We start from the raw sequence: 7373 nt of genomic DNA on the forward strand, positions 1-7373 counted from the left end.
TGTGTGTGTGTGTGTGTGTGTGTGTGTGTGTGTGTGTGTGTGTGTGTTTGTGGTTGGTGAAGTTTTACAATGAATTTTTTAGATGAGTTTTGCCCTTTTGTCCTTTGATTTTATCTAATATTGTTTTGTTTTGAATTTTTGGGCCTCTCACTAGTGGACAAAGGTAAGTGGCCAGGTGGGCAATTTAAAGGTCCTTTTGTTCTAATTGGCTTACATTGGATACCACTGAGCAGTTATTCCGGCAAGGAGAAAATATGTGGGGGAAGAGACAGACAGACAGACAAGCAGGGAATGAGAGAGAGAGAGAGCTTTGTGTGTCTATATGTATATGCATGTAATTCCCAATCATTCCACTATTGGAAATATACTCATTTTGAGTAATGAAATTATCATTAAAGCCACTACTCTCTCTAATATCCTTGTGAGGGATGGCATTGAAAGAACTCTGCCTCTGATGAGCCTGGGCCTCTTAAATAATGAAGTTTATCTTTTGCTGATGGCCATCTAGGAAGCAGCCACCGCTGTCACGTGGGACACATGTCCCTCCTGGCCTCTGCACTTGTTCAGTGGATGGGGAAGTATGGATGGGAGCTACTCAGGCAGACAGGGCTAGGGTAGCCCTTTTACCTAGTTTTAAACATGTTTGCCATCCCTGCCCCACCTACCATCTTGGACTCTCAAGGTTGGGTTTCGTGCTCCACCCCACAGAAGAAAGCATGGGGAAGATGGCAGCCTTAATCATAAAGAAAATTGTGGTGGCCTGGCAAGGTTGGCCTGGTCTGAAGCTTGAAGTCCAAATCACCATAAGTAGAAACCCAAAGAAGAGACTAGCATTCCTGGCACCAGAAGCAAGGGCTGATGGGAACAGGAAGATCAGTCCCTCCCAGAGAGTACCAACCCCAGACTTGAGACCGCGAACGCGTGTCATGGCACCTCTCCAGCCATAGTTTTGTGGCTTTGGAGTTGGCTTGTTGTGTTTTTCTCCATCCTGGCCTTGAACTAAAGCCATTTTTATCACCCTCTGAACCAGAAATAAGACCATCACTCTAAACCCCTCCCCCCGTTTGATTTTAGAAAGCAGTTCTATTTCCTAGAAAACCTTAGACAAGAGCCACAGGTCCTCAGGGTCCCTTTACTTTTGTCCCTGAGCCATTCACCACACTCCTAGGTCACAGGCCTCTAAGTATCCTGTTTTCCTGCTGCTACACATGCTCCAACTTGTCTATGCAACCCCTAGAAATGAACCCCGTGCTGCAGGTTGGTTCTGGGCAGTTGCTTTTTTTCTTCAACCCAAGAGTAAAACTTTACGCTTATCCCTGTTAACTAACCCTACTTAATTTGGCCTGGCATTTTAGCCTGTTGTGATCTTTTGGGATCCTGGCTTTGTCACTGAATGTTAGGTATATCTTGCAGTCTTGTGTTGTCTGCAGACTGGACAAGGACATCCTTGTCATCAATAGACAACACACAGAATGATAGCCCCCCACCAAAAAAAAAGAGAGAGCTGTTGGACATTCCACTAGAGACCTCCTTCTAAGTTGATATTAAACCATTAATGGCTCCTCTTGGGTCTAGCCATTCAGCAAGTTCTGAACCCACCAAAACTGAGCTATCATCCCCCCGCCATCTTGTCCGCAAGGCCAGCGTGATCAACACTTCCCAGAAACCTCAGCGTCATATGCCTACAGCATTCCCCCATTCTACACATCAAGCACGCCTTTCCCAATCACTTTGCATCATCACTAATTCCTAAACATTCCCAAACCATGACATAGTCTATTCTTCTAATGACTTGTGCTACAATTTTGCCAGGAATGGAAGTGAATAGAAGTTGAGTTCACTGGTGTCAGATTTGAAGACTTTACCCACTTCTGTAATTTTTTTTAAGTTGGGACAGTATTTGCCCTTCTCCAAATCTGTGGCACCCTGCCCCCTTCGGCAAGACCTCTCCATCCCTCACTGGGCTTTCACCATCACGTCTACTAAATCTTTCAAGACTTGGGTTATCTAGTATGACTTATACTCATAAAGACCAGCTAGACACTCGCTATATTATCAGCCATCTTGGGTAACCGTAATCACCCTGTCCATCTAATTTTCATTCTCCTTGGCCAAGAAAAGAAAAGAAAGATGAAAGATGAGTAGTTCATCCATGTCACCACTGTTTATCGTCGTCCTATCTTGCCCGAGCTAACATTTATAAAGCACTTACTATGTGCCAGTACTGGGTTAAGCCCATTACAAATATTATCTCATTGTATCCTCACAACCATCCTGGAAGGTAGGTACTATTATTATTCCCATTTTACAGATAAGGAAACTGAGGCAAACAGAAATGAGGTGACTTGCCCAGGGCCACACAGCTAGTAAGTGTCTGGGGCTGGATTTGAACTCAGGTCTTCCTGACTCTAGGCTTGATCCTCTATCCAGTGTACCACAGCTCTATATGTCTTTAACCTTCGTCTCCAGCTTTGGCTTATGCTCATTTCCTGTTTCTGGCACTCTGTTTACAATGCTGTGCTGCTACTTTGGATTCCGCATCTGTTCCTTCCCCTTGTTTCCATCTTCTCCGTGTGTCTCTTTAAACCCTCGGCTCATCCAGGAGTTCCCTGTGTGGCCACATTTGTCTCTGTTGGCAGCCCCCTTTTTTGCTTCCCAATGGAATAATTTCTGCTTATGTTTTATGAATTTCATTCTTGAAGGCTTCTCAGTCTACCACCCCCTGTAACAGATGAAGCCATTGTCCCCTTGCTCTTCTTTCTCTGAAATCCTTGGACCCATTCTTCCCAAATCTAAGGATCATATCTGACTCTTCTCAGCTTTCCTCCTCTCCCTGATGACCATGAACTCTGGGGGAGTGCTCACTTGCCCCACTGTTTTCTTTAGTCAGTAAGTCAGTCAATGAGGATTTATTAAGCACCTACTACATTACAGTAACTGTGCTAGCATTGGGAATACAAAAAGGGGCAAAAGACAGTCCCTGCCCTCGAGGAGCTCTCAGTCTACTGGGGGAAATGATGCACAAACAAGCTGTAGATACAGCTTGTCCTTGGTGAGCGTCATGCCCAGAGCAGAAATGTCCCGTGTCACTTCCTCTACCTTTTGAAGGTCAACATGCTCATTAAAGCAAGTTACGAACCGATTACCTCCCCTGCCTTTGGTGGAGAGAGAGAATTAGAGCAGGGGGCAAACAGCGGGGGCATCCTCTCCACCCCCATCAATGCACTATCTTCCTCCCACGCTCTCTGTTATTTATTTTCTGAATGCCCCATCTGATTTCTCCTTGCATCCTAGAGGTCTGCCGTCTACCACCACTGCAGAGAAGTGTTTGCATCTCCCTCCTCTGGGCCTGGCTCAGTGGATCTCCACCATGTTTTCCCCTTCAGGTTCCCCCCTTTCCCCACATGTGCATGTCTACTTCACATATGGTACCACTCTGCTACCCCTATTATCTATTCTGCTGGGTCTCAGCCCAAACTTCAGTGCTGCCTATGAGATCAAATTAAGGCATCTGCATAAAGATGGGCACTTTGTTGCTGACTATCTTTTGGAATACTCTCTCTCCCATGAATTATTGGTTCTCTTTTCTGCTAGCCTTCATTCTATGCCATAGCTGCATTCTCTATGATACCAGGCTTTGGGATCTGTATGGGCAGCTTTTTCTCTTCCTCCCTTTTCAAGATTTTTTGATCAGAGTCACAGAACTCAAAGGAGGTATATACACATATGTGTAAATGATATGTATGTGTGTATATTTATGTATATACACATATACATCATGTCCCAAAAGTCTTAATGTAGTTTTAAGCTATTAAAGGTATATCACACACACACACACACACACACATACACACACGCATGCACTTATCACTGGCTCTTGTAGGATGCATTCCATCACTGGATCCCTGACCACAAAGCCCATCATTCCTATATTTTAAACTAAGGTCCAGAAATGCATTCTCAAGTCCCACCTTCTACCCCATTGCCTAGCCAAAAATAAATAAATAAATCAGATCCCGCCTTCTAAATCCTTCTCAGTCAGCTGAGATCTTTTGGATCTGACTTTCTTCTTTGAATCCTTTACTTTCCATTGACAGTCATGATAGAGGTGCCCCTGAGGGTGTCTGGTTTTTGCTTAGGACATTATTATCCAAAACAGTGCTGAGTTCCTTCTGGTGGTGACATTCCTGTCTTTAGGGAATAGGAATCTGTGTTAGTACCTAGTAGAAAGAACACTGGATTTGCAGGAAGAAGACCTTGTTTCCAATCTCAGCTTTACTGTGTTTTGCCTGTGTGACCCTGGCCAAAGCAAGTCAAATTCCCTACTGTGTGTCAGGCACTCTGCTAAATGTTGAAGATACAAACAAAGGTAAAAGAAAGTCTCTTCTTTCCAGGAGACACCCCATGGAAAATGATGTCCAAACAAGATAAATTGGAGCTAATCTCAGAGAGAAGGAGGAGATGGGGAAAGGAGTCTATGAGAGATGTTAGAAAGGTCAGATTGACAGGTCTGGGCAACAGATTGGATATGTGGTGGGGAGGGGAGTGAGAGAAGGTGAGGCATCGAAGAGGAAGCCGTGCAGGGGGACGAGGAGTGAGAGAGGATGGGGCATCAAGGATGACATGGAACGTTTCAACCTGAGTGACTGGGAGGTGGTGATGCCCACAATGGTAGAGGAGAAGTAAGGAAGAGCAAGGAGTTTGGAAGGGCAGATGGTGAGTCAGTTTTAGATAGGTTGAGTTTAAAATGTCTCTGGATCATCCAGTTTGAGATGCCCGACAGGGAGTTGGTCAGTGCAACACTGGAGGTCAGGAAAGAGGTTAGGGCTGGATATGTAGCTTGGAGGATCGTCTACAAAGAGATGGTCATCGGTCCTTGAATCCAAGGGAGCTGACGAGGTTGCCAAGCTAAGTAGTATAAAAGGAGAGGACTATAGAGCAGGGATCAGTAAACTAAAACCCTCGATCCAATCTGGCTGTGCCTGGCTTTTGTGTGGCTGGTGAGCTGAGAATGTTTTCCCCCTTTTAAAAAATATATATATTTACATACGTGTTTTAAAATATAAAAACCAATCTTTGCTCGTGGTCCCTAAAAAAGGTGACGGTTGGACTTGCCCCACAGGCTGTTGGTTGCTGACCCATGGTATAGAGGGTCATCCAGGGCTAGTGGATGTGACCTAGATTAACATCCCATAAAGAAGACTGAGAAGGAGCAGTCAGACAGATAGGAGGAAGACCTAGGAAGGAGCAGCAGAGAGTATCAGGTTGTAGAAAGGTCAAAAAAGATGAGAATTGAGAAAATTATATTTGGTAATGGTAAGAACATTGGTAATTTTGGAGAGAGTAGTATCAGGTGAACAATGAAGTCAAAAGCCAGACTTGAGAAAGTAAAGAGAATGAGAGGAAAGGGAATGCAGGCCTTGGTTGTAGACTCGGCCTTTTCAGGAAATTTAGTCCCAAAAGGAAGGAGGGAGACAGGAGGATAGCTGGCAGGGCTATCTGGATGGGTCAAGTGAGGATGTTTTTGAAGGTAGAAGATAGAGACGTGTTTGTAGGCAGGAGAGATGTAGCCAGTAAACAAGGAGAGTTGAAAATAAGTGAGAGTGGGGATGACAGAGGGGGTGATGTGCTTGAGAAACCAGGGTGGATTGGATGACTTGAGCATGTAGAAGCATTTGCCTTGATGAGGAGAAGGGCTGCCTCTTCACGTGAGACGGGGCGAAGGAGGACGTAGTGGCAGAAGACGTTGGAGGGATGTGAGATGAAGAGAGGGGGAGAACAGAGACTTCTCAAGGAACAGCTTCAGTATTTTCATCTCTTTTTTCCATTTTTGCATTTCATCTGTAAAAAGATGGAGTCAGAAAAAAAAAGATGGAGTCAGCCTGAATGACTTCCAGGTCCATCCTGAATCTAAATCTTATCATTTAATGCCTAAGAAAGTTGCCATGGTGTTTTAAATCACAGCCCTGCTTGGGCCTGGCAACAGTGGTATTTGGATGACTATTTGGAATTATTAAATTGTACTTGGCCTCTGTGAAGGATCTGGGGAGCAGCAGGGTTAGATGAAGACCTTTCAATGGTCCTTTGCTTGTAGGGATCAGTCGTCTGACTCAAAACAAATCTGCACTCCGTTGAGGCTCAGCTGATACGCAAAGACGAAATCCATGAATGAACAAATATTTGAATGAATGGACCTGGTAATCACTAAGGTCCTTATGAGCTCCAAATCCTTAATTGGCCATTGTGTCATTTGGAGAATGGAGTCTTTCAGAAGTTTCATGTCGCCTCACCAAGTAGCGGTGGGCCACTGAATTCCAGGAAGGCTCGCTCTCAGAGGGCAGCCCAGGGATGAGCATGTGTAAAAGGGCTTTGCCTTCCAGAGTGATTTACCGTCCACTCCCTTTCTGTTTCCAAGCTTCAGTTCGGAAGAAGAAGGGTAAGGGGAAGTTCAAGCTGTGTGTTGTCATTAGTGACGCTGTCTCCCATCACTCTGTAGCACAAAGTGGCCCCTTGTCACTGTGGCCGTGTGGTCCTGCTTCGGTGCTCATCCGGTATCCCCTGAGCCTCGTTTGTGTTTCTAGCTTGTCTTGCCCGTGTGATGGATTACAGCTCTGAGAGTGGTTCCATCGTCCCTCCTGTCCTTCTCTCCTCTGCTCTTCTCTTGTCTGTGGCTCTTCTCTCACGTGGTTGTTTTCCTTCCCTGATTCTTTCCTAAGTTTCAGATGCAATAATGCCAGTGATGCTTCATGCTTCAGGCTCAAGATTCTGTCTCCACATGGTCAAAAGCTTACCGGGGGTGCATGCTGGGGACCAGGACTGCAGCCCCTGATCTCTGCTGTTCACAGTGACAGTTTGTCCCCCACTTCTCCCCATCTAGCACAAGTGACTCCTTTAGCCTGGGCTCTCCACAAACTCTGGGTTCACATGGACCAGGTTTGATTCTGAGGACCTGATCTCAGAGGTTCTCTGGCTCACGTCCCTGTCCAGGTTTCTCCATGGCTCAGTTCCCCGAAATGGGCTTGATAGAGGACCCTCCCACAAAGGCACCCAACATACAACATGGGTTTTGGGGATGGCTGTCCTTTATTCCACGTGCCACAGAAAATGCCCAAGACACAAAGGACATCTTAGAACCTTCCTGTGCACAAATATACAAACAAAACATATTGCAATTACATAAGTGAGACAATTACCCATTCTGGGCATGCCAAAGGCTAGTGGTTGTCGCCAAGGCAAACCCCACCCCCTGTCAGCCCACACATATACAGCCCCTGAACCTCATGATGCAAAAATGGGAAGGGCGGGATTTCTGAAACCACGGCCCCTTGTTTCTTTCTTTGCGTGCTCTGCTATTGACCTTATGCTATTGAGAT

The 7373-nt window shown here is 45.6% G+C and overlaps 1 protein-coding gene across 4 annotated transcripts in view; it reads left to right on the plus strand.

Annotated features, from left to right (window-relative positions):
- SHANK2 (SH3 and multiple ankyrin repeat domains 2) overlaps positions 1–7373 on the plus strand; it is a 712956-nt gene that overhangs the window by 660695 nt on the left and 44888 nt on the right. The gene's annotated exons all lie outside the window — the stretch shown is intronic.

The sequence above is a fragment of the Vombatus ursinus genome, unplaced genomic scaffold, assembly GCF_900497805.2.
Source record: "Vombatus ursinus unplaced genomic scaffold, bare-nosed wombat genome assembly UNPS02011369.1, whole genome shotgun sequence".
In the NCBI taxonomy this organism is placed as follows: domain Eukaryota; kingdom Metazoa; phylum Chordata; class Mammalia; order Diprotodontia; family Vombatidae; genus Vombatus; species Vombatus ursinus.